We start from the raw sequence: 17,249 nt of genomic DNA, 5'->3' as shown, positions 1-17,249 counted from the left end.
ATCAACAACAACAAAATATCAGTGTATTATGATTTTTTCCTAGGAGCCTCTTTTAGTTTGAAAAATGAAAAAGCAAAATTAAGATAATCAATTTCGGTGTTGCTTTCTCTGCTTAAATTTACAGAATATTTCCCTACCTGGCTGGCTGAAGACTGTTTTGCAACATTCCTATTATATGTGCAATAAACAGCCAAGGTCAAGGTAATGAAAGTAGGTGTGCAAAGGCTATTGTTCTATGAAAACATAAAGAAGACTACCATTAGAGGCCTAAGAAGACTATATCTTGTCATGTTTCACAGATACTGAAATATTAATGTGTCTTACAGTTCAAGATATTTTTTACCACAAACCACATTTTTTTTTACCACAAGATCTTTTTTACCACAAACTCTTGCAATTGCAAAGTGTGTATTTCCCCCACCATCAGTCTTCTTCAGGCTGGAATGAGCAAACAGAACTGACATAACTACATCTGGGTCACAAAAATATCAATATATGAGCTAGTCATAGATTCAAAGAGAATCTCAGCCCAGTTTTGACAATTAACCAAGTTTTCTCAGCATTGCTATCATTTTGTGAGGAGTGTCCCTGTTGATAAACTGTTAGCACTATATCCACTCTGTTGCTAAATGAGGAAATGCAAGCTTATGAAATTGCTATGATATTTATAACCTCCTGTTACAGAGCCAGAACAAGTTAGCAAACACTGTTCTTGGAGGTCTATTGACATTATCAGTGTTGTTAATGCAGAAACAATCCCACAAAAGAAACAAAGCCAGCTTGGCTAGTGCTTTACCTCACTCTTCTGCCAAGTGGAACAGTACACAAGTGACAGGAACCAAAACTGATATTCAGGCTTCTAAGCAGATAAGAGAATACTGGTCCTGGTTCAGTGTGGGTTTGTGTTTAATACATTATAATATTCCAGTTACCAAGGATCTGTGGGCAAGAAAGATGTCAAAAAGCAGGCAAAGATTTCTTAGGGCAATATTTGTTTCTGTACAAATTTATCAGATTTTTTTTGGTGCTATGTATCTGGTGACTGTTACTAGCTTTTCCTCCATTCCTGGCAGGTTCCAGGAGCTAGGCCATGCTTGGATCACATGCCTTCTCTGTGTGTGTATACAAGACAGTCCCATTCATCTCAGCAACCAGCAGAAGGGATATCTTTTCTGTGATGCTTCTATTATTATCAGTGGTAATATATTATGTGTGTTCGGGCTAGATATAAAGGATATATTTTTTTTTTAAATGAGAGTAGTAAAATCCTGGAATGTGTTGCCCAGAGAGATGGTAGAAGACCCCATCCCTGGAAATTTTAGAGGCTGGATTCGATGAGATGCTGAGCAATTTGATGGAGCTGAAGATACCCCTGCTGAGGGCATGGGGGTTTAGGCTGGATGACCTTTAAGGTTCCTTCATCCCAAATTAATCTACGATTCTATATTTGCAAGTAACATCCATGCTATCACCATCTGCTCATGTTGCAAGACTAGTAAATACATGGTTTCTGTTTTGAGTTGGAGAAAACAGTGAAGTGTGATCAGTGTGTATAACTCTGATGTTTATGAGCAGACACAGCCCCAAAAGGATGCATACCAAGGGCTGAGCTGAAAAATAAAATATATAGAAAAGGCAAAAAGCAACATACTTACCAACATCAAGTAACAAAAACCTTGCAGTTTTTACCTTAGTGCTCAGTATTTCTCTTTCATCTCTGTGCTGTAAAAAGAAGGAAGAAAGAATATTCCCTGTCTTTAAGAGAGTCTGGAGCCCAGTGAGATTTATGATCCATTTTCTCAAGCACTCTTCTCACATACTTTCCGTATCATTTCCTGCTCAGAATATCTGAGGTTTTGCAAATCACTATTAGTGCCTGAAAACTTCTGCTGAAGTCAGGGATAGCTGCTGAATGCTGACACGAAACGCTGCCTGTCTGGGTGGAAAGAAGCACCACCCAGAAGATCAGGTAAAATGCAAAGAAGAAAAGGGAAAAAAAAAATTCACCCCCTCAGAAGAAGGTAGAAAAAGGAAAGAATTACAGTAATCACAGCAAACTTGCTCATAGTAGGAGCTTTCTATCTTTGCTAAATACTGGCATTAATACTAAAAACCTCTCCAGTCCCTATTTTCCTTTTTACAAAATCCAGTCATGTTTTCACATTTTTCAGCCATGATACTGATGTTTTGGCAGGCTCAAATGAAGGCATGACCTGGTTAACAGCAGTCAGAATGCTTTGTGTCATTCTGCATCTCAAAATGGAACGAAAATATAAGTGACCTGGACTGACTGGTATAAAAATAAGAAAGTGGGGATGGGTGATTTGATTTCTATCTGTGCAACGCTCCATTAAGGAAGCAGAATATTTCATTGTATGCACACTGCCTACTCCACTTCCAAAGCAGTCAGCATTGCTTTTACTTGCAAATAGGTACCTTGCAAATATTTATAACTTTATTTCCTATCTACCTGTCTTATTCAGTCTCTTGGTTAGTGTTATCAGATCCAAAGATCCAGACAAAGCTGCCATCAAGAAGCTCTGAAAACAGCACCTCAAACACAGCAGCTGAACAAATACTCCATCTTTTGACCTAAGAAGTACCTCACTGAAGAATTTCATTGGATGAAGGTTCCCTAGAAAAGTCCAGCCTCCAAAATTACAAAATATAGCCTACCAAGTGCTCTAAATCATAAATATAAGAGTGCCTGAACATTTGTTCTTCCCTCATATATGAATAAGACAAGGGAGTATCATTTTCCTAGTTGGTGAAATTGAACAAGAGCACCATCCATGCTTTTTGTGTGTGTTCATATCACGTATAAGCATATGGGGCTATAACTACAGCTTGTGCAGGTGTGATAAAAATAGCATTACCTATCCAACTCATGCCAAAACTACTGAAGAGAAGACAGTGGTGGCTGCCAAGATGACCAAAGTTAGTTTTCTCTGTGATTAGGTTCTGTTGAGTACATCAGGACTTTACTCCAATGTTTATATGTTGTTTGCACTGAAGAACACTAGATGTAGCTTGTTCTTTTAGAGAGCAATACTAATTTGTGGACTCATACATGGTCTGGCAGTTATCTGAAGACTTAAAACATAGAAGCAGACAGGACAAAGCTTTTCCAGTTAATGCTGCTGACACCCAGGAGAGACAGGTGTCTACATGTCCAGAAACCCTAAGCCCTACTGCCTTGGCTCTGTTAGTCTCCCATCTTTTCTTCTCAATTGCCAAAACTATGTGTAATTCCTATGTGGGACCAGGAAAGTCCTGGGAAGGTTTATGACCTTGATGATGGAACTGGTGGTATTCCTGAAGAGTCAGGCTGCTCCTGCAGGCAGGGAATTGTATTTTCCTGGTGTTACACCCCTGCCCACATCTACAAATAGCAAGTAAGCTGAGCATCCTGTCCTTAGATCTGATGGATGGCTTAATAGTGTTCCACCTGTTGCTCACAGCATACTGTACAATATGCAAAGACTAATGGCATATTTAAAAAGAAAGTAAAAGCATAATATCAACCCTAAATAACTAATATAAATAAATATAAAGAAAAATAAGCACCAAAGCAAAGCCACATCATAAAGACTGTGTCTTTTGCATACTTTAGTCTTACTTTTGTAACAAATGAGAGATGAGGGTAAGAACAGATGTATTTGCTTTTCCCCACAGCAGTTTCTTTAACATTTGAGCCCATGCAATTACAAACCTACAACCAGGTCATGACACTTATCAGATGAGAGGATATGAGTCATCTGAGGCTTATGGAAAAGATGCTGACAGCAGAAGATCCTTAATTTGGTCAGATACACAAGTGGAAAAAAAAAATGTAATAACTCCCCATCTACCTTTCTCAGATTCAAAACCAGAAAATGTGACAGGCTCATTTTATTTTATCAATATGTGAAACACCTTCATATTCTCATAATTACAAGCACATGGATAGACTACAAAACCAGCTGTAGCTAACATTTGTTGAACTGATGACTTCCACTGTTTCTGCTGTGAGCATAATTAAATTTGTTTGTTTTGTGACTTTTGCCTACAGCTCTAACCAGGTTATTTTTCAAGGCTAACAAAATAAGGGCAATAGCAGATTGAAAAAACATTTCATCTCTAGACTTTGGAAGGTCTTACTGTGCACAAGATACATATATATGTAAGTGAGGAATTTTGAAAGATTATGTGCCTTAGCTGTTATTATACTATTATTAAATAACTTAGCTGTTATTTTGAAAAATTGAAGAATTTGGCACATTACTGTAGGGTTTATTTTGACCAAATCTCTAGCAAGAAGAGGTCTTTTTGGCTACATGGGAGCTGAGGCCCAGACTGTAGTTCTCAGAACTAAGCTGTTTTATGGACACAACTGAGGTGAAGCAGTTTGTGTAAAACTTAATACTGCCCTTATTTTTCCTTTACTATCAGCAATAAAATCCTTACAGATAACTTAAGATTTTATAAAGGAGAAAACACACCCCGTTCTGTAATACTTCTACTGACCTTCTCTATGGCTGTCTCAGTCTGTGAAAAAAATAAGTTTTTTCTCAGTGGTTTCTGTCATGTGCTGTTGAAAGCTAAAAGAAGTTCAGTTCTCTAATGCAGAACTTGACTGAGCAAAGTGTGCAACAGCAAAACCAGGTCATCTGTACAACGAAGAAGCAAAAGTGGAAAAAATTCCAACTATTTCCTTTGGCAAGAGAAGGGAAAGGAGAACTAAACTGTTAAGCCACAAAAAGCTCTGTAATATTAATATCAAAAAGGAAAAGATTCATATAATATTTCTTCGCTTTGTAAACAATTTATAAAGATCAAATTCAAACGACAGTAATCATTTAAAAAGCCTGAGACCCTACTTATGATAAAGATTTATTATTTAGCAATAATATTCAGTTCATTGCCCAAACATCTATGTATTGATGAAATATTTCAATCTAATATTTAAAATATCTTTTTAGTGGATCTCTCAGAATTGTCAGTGTAACTTTTAAAAAGAAAGATGGTAATAGAACACTAAGGAGGAAAAACACCCCAGACAATTTATAGTCATAAATAATTCTGTAAACTCACAGATCAATTAATCACAATTTTATTAATTAATTTGGTGGCTTAATTCTTTCCTTAATTACAGAATTTTAATTTGATACTTTCCCAGCACTCTTCCACCCAAGAAAGAGAAGTGAACTTTCTTGCCACTCCTCCTGCCAGTCAAAGGCTCATCACCTTTTTCCTGTGCAGAAAGGCAGGAGAACCAGCCCCATTAATATTATCAGTAGGCCTCATTCTCCCAGAAAAAGGATCTTCAGCATCTGTATGGCTCACAGATTCTGGACAACAGAGGTGTGACCAGAGCTTTTGGGTTCAGCCAAATAGCCAGACACAGCCAGCAGAATTTAACTGAGAACCTCCATTCTGATGCCAGCAAGAACAGGATCTTTTTGGTTTGCATTGATGGATCTGTTTCCCTTTGACATCCTGAGTTCTATCTTCCCTCCTCTACTAGATATACCTCCACCCCTGTATAATATTTCTTGACAGAAAATAGAATACTGCTTTTTTCTAGAAACCTAATATATGACATGTACTATTGAAAATTTACTTCTTATTAGATTTTTTATTTGGGGATATTTTTTGAATGAAAAGAAGCACTCAGTATTTCTTAGTTTTTTGTGGATGACAGAATTAAAGGAGCAGTCAAAATCTCCTATAGCCACTGCCTAGTTTCAAAGACACAAAACAATCAAAAGAATAATATGTTTATAAATGTACAAATGTATATAAATCCTGCATGTTTGGATACATGCCCAGGTGAAAATAATTAAATATAGACTCAATGAAGGAGGCACTAGACTAGCTTGGGACATAAAGAATGACAAATAATGAGGCTGAACCAGCAGATACTAATGTGAATTTATCAGGAACAGATTTTCACATCAGAACACTGCCTCATTATTAAACCTAACATAACCACCCTGATAAAACTTTGAAGTCAAATAAAGTTTAAGCAGTTATTTTGCAACTTTTTACAATGTCCTTAAATCCCAAAATCACCAGGAAGCCTAGGCATGACATCAGTTTCTTGCACTGCATCAAAACCAGCCATGGAATGTTTGCTAGTCCTGGTTTCTGAGTCCTCTCTGTCCACCTTGCTGTAGCTGTTTCTTCCAGCAGGAAGGGTACAGGTGAGTCATGGTACACAGACAGTTCCATCCTGACATGACCTCAGCGTGTACTTAATCCCTTTAAATAAAAACACACTTTACTTATCTCCTTTCAAGTGTATCTTATAGCCATCCCCTTCTAGGCTCCCTGCTCAGGCAGTTACAAAACCACAGGACCATAGAATAATTTAGGAGGCTGCCTAATCCAAGGTCCTCAGGTTGTCCACTTGAATTTTGAACACCTCTAAGGAAGAAGACACTGCCTCTCAGAGGAAATATTCTGGTATTTAAATAATGAAAAGTCTAACCAGGATATTTCAGGTTCCTCTCTTCCTATTGCTGTGCACCTCCAAGAGGAGTCTAATTCCTTGATATCCTCTGATCAGGTAATTGTAGACAGCAGTAAGATTTGCCCCTTGGATTTTCTTTTTCAGGCTGAATAACCATGGCTTGCTCAGTCTCTCTTGTAAGTTCAGTGCTCTGGCTCCCTGAGCACTGGTGGCCTCCACGAGTCTCATTCCAGCACACCCATGTCTTACTTGTACTGGGGAGACCAGAGCTGGGAACAGCATTCCAGATGTATCCCATGGGTGGAGATACAAGGGAAGTGGAAGAATGATTTCTTGTACCCACTGGCTGCACTCTCTTACAGCCCAAGGTGACACTGGCTTTCCTTGCTCCAAGGGCAGTGTATACCATGAGGACCATGGCAGACACAGTTTTTTGTTTTGTTTTTTTATTTTATGTAGACTTGGGTTTGGTTTTGTTAATCAAAGCATCATCCTGGTTTTTTATCAAATATTTTTCCCTGCCCAGGTAAACTGGAACTGTACAAGAGTCGTGATGGGTCTTTACACATGAAGAGATCAAAGACATTTAGGAAGTTTTCCCATTTGTTCAGGACAGACAAGAGAGAGCACATTTCTACTTATTATTTCAACAAATAGAGGTTTTTTATTGAATATTCCTTGTTCTGTAATTTGAGTTTTCTGATATTTTCTGATTATTGAGTTTTCTGGATCTCAGTCCACACTCTCAACACTCAATATGATAGGAATTTTTACAATGATTCAAAAAGGAAGAAGAATAGTTTCCATTCCAGTGCATCTATTTTTTCAAGGTATATTGTGACCTCTGCCACATCATCACTTGTCTATGAGTTATGTTTCCACAACCAGCAGGCTGTTTTTCCACCTCTCCTAACGGGTGAGCTGTAACAAAGGCTTTACACTATGAAACACTTAAAATCGAAAAGCATATACAGCCTTCAGCCATGGTTTGGGTGATTTTTGTTCAGAATAACTTTGAGAGGACTGTCTCTGATAAGAAAGTTGAGTTTCCAGTGAGACTAATTTCTTATCTTTTTAAAATGACATGGTGAGTCTAAGAAAAAACTACTATCACAGAATATTGTAAGTTCAGAACTCAGACTGTGATTGGAAGCCATCACTAGATTGGAAAAATAACAAGGAAACACTTAGTCTGCTTCCTTTGCTACATTTCCTTATTGGTACGATAGGTTAAAATACATCTTGATTACTTGCTCTTTGTCCTCATAATTTTTGCATTCTTGACTATACAAGGCCTCAGAGTGATAAATATATAGAAATCAACAGTCAGACTTAATTAATATTTTTAATTTTTTCCTGAAAAATTATTTTTGGTTCTACAGTTCAGGTCCCTCCTGCACAGTGTGGATATCTATTGAGTCACTATGTCACATCTTTAATATCAATCATAATTTTAAAAAGATAACAACTGCTGCTTCTGTATGGGTCAGGGCAGCATTTCTAGTACTGTGACCTGGTTCTTATTTGGGTAATTGCATTCTGTTCTATTTGAAAGCTCTATAACGTTCTAGTGAAATGGAACATTCTTCATATCCTTTCAGAACAACTGCAAATGCTTTGGAACATTTACTGGCTGAGGCTTATACCAGAGACAGAAACCTTTTCTGAGGGGAGAAGTCCTGCATTAGTAACAGACAGCATGATGAATATATCAGTCTACAGGAAGTATCTAAATATGTCACGATCATTTTCTGGTTTAAGATTAAATTTGCATTGTGATTTGCTTACTCAAAACTTGCTTTTGCTTTGATTTCATACATAACTGTGGCTCCAATTCATATTTCCTTTAGGATCAGACATGGTTGTTTTTGTCATATTCCTTTTCCTTATTTCTTTGTAAAAGGATGAATGTAATAAGGCACATGAAAAAAAAAAAAAAAAAGTATTTTGTAAACATCATGCATTAACCTGGAAATCACAACATTCATTTTCTAGAATAAAGATAATTTCTGGTAGCTGTCATATCAAATGCATCAGTCTCTTATCATGCTTTTTATTTTCCATCTCCTGTGATAAAGGACTTTCACTGAAATACACTGTAAGTAATTTTTCATCATTTGAAAATTAGAACTAAACACTGTGTTTTGAAAGACTGGAGAAAGAGGATTGAACTGAGAAAGCAAACACACTAAAGAGATTGAACAAAATACAACTCATGGCAGAATGTTCATGCAATAAAAGCTAGAGGTAAAACCCTCTAGCCATTCCATCTAGAAAAGATGGCATTTACTGATTAAAAAATGTACAAATAAAAGAATAGATATGAAGTCAAATAAGATAAGCTTGAGTTATAGTTTTAATCTTAAATGGTGCCTGTTTTGCTGGTAGATTTTAGCAAACCATTTAGTGTATATCACTCATAGTTTCTGGGCCAAAGAGGAAAATTTTCTCTTACCACTGAGAGGAATGATACAGTTTGGACATCATTGGATAGGGTCAGGATATTAAGAGTATTCCTAAAATCCATAGTAACAATTTGGGGGACTTTAATACATTGATATAATTTGCATTAAATTGTGTATAAACATTTATAATAGACATGTTTGTATAATCTATAATTTATAGAACTACATAAAATTCAAGAACATTTTAATATTTAAATTGTTTATTCTCCTCCACTTTTTTTGCTGGTGACTTCCAATAGCTCAGAGCAAGTGTCTTATTCATTTACTGGTTGTATTCTATTAAAAACTGAACTAACACACAATTTCAGCCCAGATTTCTATCTAATCTCTCTGTTAAGATTTTTAGGCTAATGTTAGCAGATATGTGGCAGTCTACTTGTCAGAAATATTGCAGAAGACTAGAGGTTCTGGTTCAACATGAGATTTGTTGGGAATAAGTTCATGCAAAAGAATAGAATGATCAGATGATGACAGAATAAAGCCAGCCAGGATTCTGTCTCTGCAGCAGAAACTCCCACGAGTGCCCAAAATGCAACCAAGGCACTGGTGTTACCAGCAGGTACTCTCCTCCCTATGCATCACCTCCTTCACCCCTCCTGACACCAGCTGCCACCACTCTGGTAACCTTGCTCCTACCTCACTGATCTACTTTTACATGAGCAGCGATAGCTTTTTCTTTTTTTTTTTTTTTTTTCATTTCATGGCAAAGAGCCCCACACCCACAGTAAGCAGCATAGTATGCATTTTTTTTTTTGTTTGTTTTAGATTACTCTGTGTGTACACTGCCCCTCCAAAATGAAAATATAATTATAATTTTTTCGCCTAAAGACAGAAGAAGTCAAGAGAAAATCACACCCTACAATATCCCTACAAGATGGCCAGAATTTCTAAGGCAGTTTATTTTGAGATTAATTTAGAGGAGAGTGATTAACAGCTGTAGCAGGCCTCTGTCTTCCTCTGAGTTGTATTAAGTGAAGATCTCCCTGACATGTATCTTTATTCCTAGAACAAACTGCTCTATAATCTTAACATTTGTCTTCTGTTTAGATGATTTTAACTTAATATCATTTTCTGTGAGAGGTTTTAAAGGCACCTTTTTTTTCTATTAAATACTTAACATAGAACTGGGGCCTCTGATCAGTAACAGACACCTCTAGGGATGAACACAGCACCAGCAATTACCAGTAATAACAGAACTAACAAGGCTATCTGACAAAGGAATAGTTTAGCCAGAGCTTGTCAAAATCCACACGAGAAAGTCTGTGCCCTTTACTGACATGAATAAATTTGCTTCTTTGGAGTTAGCACAGGGAACCATGCCTAGTTAAGGGACTCACCTGAAAATTGTTATTTTGGGTGAACATGAAAATAGGTTGTGTAACTTGAAGGTTTTACTTGGTGGCAAATCAGCCCAGGATTTATTCCAGCCTTCACACCTTATAAAAGATCCCGTTTAATTAAAGTGGTGACATCTTATTTTTCATATTCCAGGCAAGTTTCACTATAGATTTAATTTATAAATGGCATGTGGTAACATTAAATTTCAGTGATGAAATTTAATTTTCTCTGATTCATTTAAGAAATGGAGCAATCATGATCCTGCAGGGGTATATCTTCAGTTCCTGCTGTTAAATATTCCACATCCAAATCAGTGCCTAGCAGCTCTTTTTTATTCAAATAATGAGTAATAAAATAAAATCTGATGAGGTTTAAAACAATGTTTGCATGAAAAATCTCCATTTGTGGGTTTACTGACAATACTTTTCTGCTCTTGATTCAGAGTCATGCTTCCTTTCCCAAGAATTTTTCTTGACAACCTTTTCAGTCAGTCCAATGTGAAGTACTGGTTTTGTCTGACACTTTGTCAGAAATTAACTATTTAGACAAGTCCAGATCCAAAAAAATGTGACAGTTCTTTATTCTTTCTAGGAAACAAGGACCTGGCATTTATTACCTTTCAATAACACACTTTAAGGGAACTTTTGAACTGGAAGAATTAAAGAATATTGGTCCCTTGACAGTTTTTAAGCTAGTCCCTTCACTAGATCTCATTTAGCTGTGCTGATTGATAGCATTCAAGTATCTGATGCAAAATTCAGAGTCTATTATTCCAGTTCTTTAGTGCCTGGCTGACTCACAAACTGTTGGCAATACTTTGAAGAAATTCTACTATTATACAGCTTCTGGATAGATCTGGACCCTTCAAAATGTGAAGAACTTCTGCCTCAGTCTTTGCTTAATTTTAACATCACAGGGCACCTTCCTTTGCATCTTAGTATTTCTACCTAGAATTGCCAAACACATGGACACCTTCACAGATAATCCTCACACATTGTATTAATTCTTCACCACACAATTGCATTTTTCACAGAATAACAGGGTGAGTCAAGTTGGAAGGGACCACAGTGGGCCATCTGTCCAACCTCCCTGCTCAAGCAGGGCCACCCTTGAACACATGGCACAGGTGTCCAGATGATTATAGATTATCTCCAGTGAGGGAGACTTCACATCTCTCTGGTCAAACTCTTCTAAGGCTCAGTCACCTGCAGAATAGGAAGTTCTTCTCCTTGTTCAGGTGGAACTTCTGTGCATCAGTTTCTGCCTGTTGCCTCTTCTATTGCTTGGCACTACTGAAAAGAGCCTGATCCCTCCTCTTGGTACCCTCCCTTCAGGTATTTGTGTACATTGGTGAGGTCCCTTCTCAAGTGTCTCTTCTTGAGGCTGAACAGACCCAGCATCCTCAGCCTGTCCTTGTAGGGGAGATGCTCTATCTTTTTCACTCTCCACTAGACCTGCTCCAGGAGCTCCATGTCCTGAGGAGCCAGACCTGGGCACAGCACTCCAGATGTGCCTCCCCAGGGCTGGCAGAGGGGCAGGATCACCTCCCCTGACCTGCTGGCTCTTCCCAGTGCACCCCAGGATCCCTCTGGCCTTCTTGGCCACCAGGGCACACTGCTGGCTCAGGGACAGCTTGTTGTCCACCAGGACCCCCAGGTCCTTCTCTGCAGAGCTGCTTTCCAGCAGGTCACCCCAGTACCCACCCCTGTGCTGGTACCAGGACCAGGTGCAGGACCCTGTATTTGCCTTTGTTCTCTGCAAATTATGGAAAAATACCATGTTGCCATACCTTGTGTTAACAAGTCATTACGAAAAACTGATAATTCAGAGCAGGCTGTGAATATTTCAAGGCTGAAGAGTCAGCTTTGAAATTTCATGGGACAGTCAAGTTTCTGGTGGTCAATTAGACTGTAAATAGAAACAGGAAGAAAAGCTTGTGAATAAACTAAATCTATGGAAAGTAATTCTTGCTAAGATACCTTGAATTTACATAGGAAGGATGCCTCTTATGAAATTAAAGTTGGCAGCAAAGGCTGCAACAAAGTAAAAGAAAATTATTCCTACTTCCACTTACAGTGTGACTCAAGTTCAAGATCTCCAATATTTCATTCTACTTTTGAACTCTTAAGAAAGTGCAATAGTTATGTTCAACCCTCTTTTATCTCTGTGTTAAAAAGCATTTCCATATAAATTTGGATCACTAAACTTACTTGTGTATTTCCTAAGGCCCTATCCAGTTGTTACCTTCTTTTCTGTGATTACTTAGCACACACAATTCAATCAAGATACTAGTTTTGATACTTCTGAAGATCTACTGACTACTTCTTTCTGAATTTCAGAGATGCTAACAGCTGTTTCATATCACTGGTTGCAGCTTCCTACTCTCCAGCCAGCAAACAAGACTTGCTGCAACATCACAAATATTCTACTACTGGGAGTAGTATGTCAGTTCTTTCCACCCAGCAGCACAGGGTTCAATCATCTTTATGCAGCCACTTAAGATATTTATATAAATAATGTATTAATATATACAGATAATTAAATACCCTATTTAATATAAATCAACCTTTATTTCTTTTTCCTGAGGCTGACTGGAACAAAACCACTTTGAGAAAGGTGATGGGTTTGAGTAAGTCCCCCAGCTAGGCCTTGAGGAAGCAGCATGTGGTCTTTGATACCTCAAGGTGATGCATTCATTGACAAAATATTTGAGAAAGTTTTTGAGGATGTGATCCAGCAAGCAATGACATTCTCCATGGGGCATAAAAGCAAAAAGCTTATTTTCTCTTTTTTTATTTCCCCTCCTCATGCTCTTACTTATTTGCTCAGCTACAAGTATATTATAGTCTGCATTTCAGTGAGCTTTAGCCAAAACATAAACAGACAAAGAAAAAGAAATAAAATACATGACTCCTGTAGCAGAAACAATTACCACTTACATGACTGTAACTCAATACTCATCTGTTTCTTCCCTTTAGAGAATTTATAGACAAAGGTGTCTCACAGTTCACTGCACCTCCCATATTGCTATTATCTCTGTGGGAACTTTAGCACCTGAGAGCAAAAAATTATGTAACGTGCACTGTGATTAGCTTCCTTTCCCTCATCTTTTACATCTCAATTGCTTGCCTTCTTTGCCACATACCTCGCTGTTTGTCAATCTCTTTTGCACTTGCAATATGTTTCAGCACACTCTTGAATTTAGTAAACAATAGTTTTGAGAGCTTTTAGTAAATCTGATGGTTTAGCTTAAGCTAACAAAACACCTGATAACAGACCACAGAGATTAATTACAATGTGGCAGAAATGAAAGTGTGCTTACAGTGTTGTTTCTGAAATTATGATTTTAAACAATGCTGTAGAACATATTGATACTCCATTTTAAGGATTTAGGGCTCTATTCATACCTCTTCATTTAGGCATTGACACTGCACTGCCAAAAAATCATGGCTCTTTGAGTGCTTCAGATCAAAGGAGTGCTTTATGTCTTTATTAAGACACAAAGTGCCTGAAGAGCTCCAGAGAAATGGTCCCTACAGACATCTATGACTCTTACCTGACTATAGAAGCCTAATCACCAGGTTCAGATGTGAACAGTTACCATCAAATCATATTCCTGATGCTGAGTGCTTCCATGACTTAGCTGCTACTCGAAAAACATGATCTCTGAGAAGTGCATATTTCACTTCTGCTGGCACCCTAATGTAAGTGAAATTCAGCCTAAAATTGAAGGCCTAAATTTTTACAGAATAGGGACGCAACCATGGAAAGACGTCTCCAAAAATTGTAACATAACAAGAATGTGCTGTTATTTGCATGACAGTACTATGTTCTTATTGTCTACACTACATGCTGAAATGTGGGGCTTTTCATGTAGTTACAGAAGTCTATTTTTTTTTAAATAAAAAACTTCTGTTCTGTAATAGAAGCAAATGCCTCTCCTTATGCAAGCTGCTTTTTAGTTTTGATCATGAGCTCATAAGCTGTTTGAAGCAGTCTCTCCTCCTCTCTGTTTATAAGTGAATCACAATTTTGGTTGTACTATATCTTAAACAATGATAGCACAAAATTGTGAGCCACTGATTAAGTGAAGAAAAGGAAACCAGTATTTTTAACTTCTAAGTTCTGTTCTCCAACAGGCTGTGCAGAACAATATTGTAAGAAAGGCCTTTATGGACTAAGACACTAATTCAATGTAATCAATCTGTCCTTTTCCAGATTTAAACACCAGCTCACTCACTGTTTATATGGAGCAAGCTTGATGTACAAATGGAACACTTTAGTGTGAGAAAAGGAACTCAGATCTTTTTGACCTTCAGCCCATACTTCAAGACTTCTTACAGTCATCATAGAAAACGCCTGTGATTTTGATATTTGTACTGTTTTAGGAGGCTGTGTACTTGTCTCGTTTCTCACACAACATTGTCTTTTTATTTAAGGCAAAACCATTAGAAATATTTCAAAGGGTCTACCAAAAATTTTTACTGCTTAAAAGTGTACAGTTGAATGGCTGAATGGTCAAACAAGTGCTCAGGAACTACTTAACAAATTAAGTACAAATCTATATCATTACAGTGGGAGTTCTCAGTAAAATTCTATTGCTATTCTTGATGACATTTTATAAAAGAATTGTGCTGAAAAGCAAGACAGATGAGAATTATTTTTCAGTGCAGCTTTTGCTCATTGACAGCTCTTGAACAGAGCAAGAAAACAGACACAACTTATTTGAGCTCTCAGATATATTTTCAGATTCTGACAGAATTTTTAAAAATGCAAGAGTATCAATCAAACTCTCCAATGTTTTACTTTCGGGTTCAAAATAGATCTGTTCATAAGTACTTTCATACTGTTTGCTCTTTGAAAACTTTATATTCATTAAAATATTACCGAATATTAAAAAAAAAGTCATTTTTAGGTCTGAATTGAAAACATCAGTTTCGATTTTAATGGCTTGCAAATGAAAACTGGCTGTAGGTACACTATACAAAAACTTTTTTTTTTTTTTTTAAATGTTGATTGACATAAGAACAAAGTGAATAAATGAAAATTAAGAAGACAACAGTAGGGTGCAAAAAAATTGATAGGGCATACTTTGAAGTGTTCTTGAAAAACTTGTGGTACCATAGCAATATCAGGGAAAGCTTTCAAATGATGCAAGAAAATCTGAGAGCAAAAGGAAAAAATGAACCACAGAACATCTTGGGTTGGAAGAGACCTTAAAGACCACCTAATTTCAAATCTCCTCTCAGGGGCAGGAACACCGTTCACTAGATCACGTTGCTCAAAGCCCCACTATTGACCTTGAACACTTCCAGGGATGAGACACAAGAGTTATGGCAAGAATAATTTAAAGAAAATAGCAAAAGTTTCCAGTGAAAGTTCACTGAAATCATAGAAATTAAAGTCCACTCACTTAGGTCCAATAAATTTCTTAAAGATAAAGAACCCCAAATATCTTCCTTAAGCAATGATAGCTTAGCACGATCACTGTTACCATTAAAGATTTGAGTACATTTGTTGGGTCATGAAAACGAAATTAGGAAGCACAGCAAAAACTTGGACAATATTTAACTACTAACATTTAGAAAAATAATGTAAGTAGTAAATATTTATATTTCTGGTAAATATGTGGGTGTAGGTTTACCTCTCCTAGTCCAGAACCAGTAGAAAGGGGAAAGTCACTGTAAGGAAGCATGCCTTTGGAGCATATTTTTGTAAATATGCTGGCCACGAATGCTGTGTGCCTATGTGGAAGTGGAAATGAGAAAGCAAAGCAGTGGCAATCCAAAGGCATGACAACCAGCTGACTAAACATGCAGCATCAGGGGAAAACCAAAATGAGCATGGACATGAACAGTACCAGAGATGAACTTCTCTCTCCTCTGAGAAAAGGCAGGTTTGGGAAAGGGGAAAATGCTGCAGCATGAAAAACAGAAACTCATTAGTCATTGAAGCACTTCAAATTATTTTAGTGTCATGTCATTGCGGAACTGGATAGTGCTTCTTAAATAATTCTTTGAACATTGGTTCCACTAGGTTTTGTGAAAACATCTTCAACTCCTGATACTTGCTGGCCAAACAGTTCTTTCCCATACAATATCAACAGAGTGAAACACTGCTGTTCAAGAAATATTCCTACAGTCAACAAGTGTACTTGAAAGCACATCATTCTGTTGAACCTCCTAAATGTGTATAGAGGTGCCCACAATAACACCTGAGTTTTAAAATGCTATTTATTATGATATTGCCACAATTATTTTGAATACAAAAAAATAATTATTTTCTTCTATTTATTCTTAAAGGAATAAAAAAGCAGATATGATTTCATAAAACTGAAATAATTTCCAACAGTTATGTTTCTTTTTCTGAGAAGTTGTCCTTTTCAGTCTGGAGATGTTTGGAAAGTAAACAAAAAGCAGCTATTTCATGGTGATCAAAGGTTTTTTTGAAAGAAAGATGTTTTCTTTCAGAAAAGCATGTTACACCTACAGGGCATAACCAAGCATTTAACAGCATGCTTTATTTATCAAAAAATACATTGATTCTACTTAAGGCCAACTTATTCTCTGTATCTTTCAACTCAAGTTTCTTTCCTGAGATTTCTATATGATGAAAGGTATACTAAAGGTTGCACTGGCTTTTTGGGTTTTTTTTTCCTCATGTTAGTAGCTGTCTTATTGAGCTGAATGGGTTCTACCAACAAGCCAGCATTTTGCACAAAATGCCAGCAATTTACTGGTGACAGCTTCTTGTTCAGAAGTAACCTGGGCTGAATTGCAACCTGCTATATGCCAGTTATTTTCAAATGTCCTCTCATTTCCCTGACAAAGTAATTAAAATTTAGAAGCAAAGAATGCCCCACTTTCCAAATCTTTTACGGAAAAAACGTTGTGCTTCTTGGCGTAAAGGATGCTTTGACGTCCCACAATGTCAGGTAAAGGGCTTTACAATGCCTTGGTTTCCTTGCTACTGGAAAATTGATTTTGTATCAG

Source organism: Oenanthe melanoleuca, chromosome 1 (assembly GCF_029582105.1).
Source record: "Oenanthe melanoleuca isolate GR-GAL-2019-014 chromosome 1, OMel1.0, whole genome shotgun sequence".
Classification (NCBI taxonomy): Eukaryota; Metazoa; Chordata; class Aves; order Passeriformes; family Muscicapidae; genus Oenanthe; species Oenanthe melanoleuca.
The sequence above is the reverse complement of the archived record's forward strand: the minus strand, read 5'-3'. Positions refer to the sequence as shown.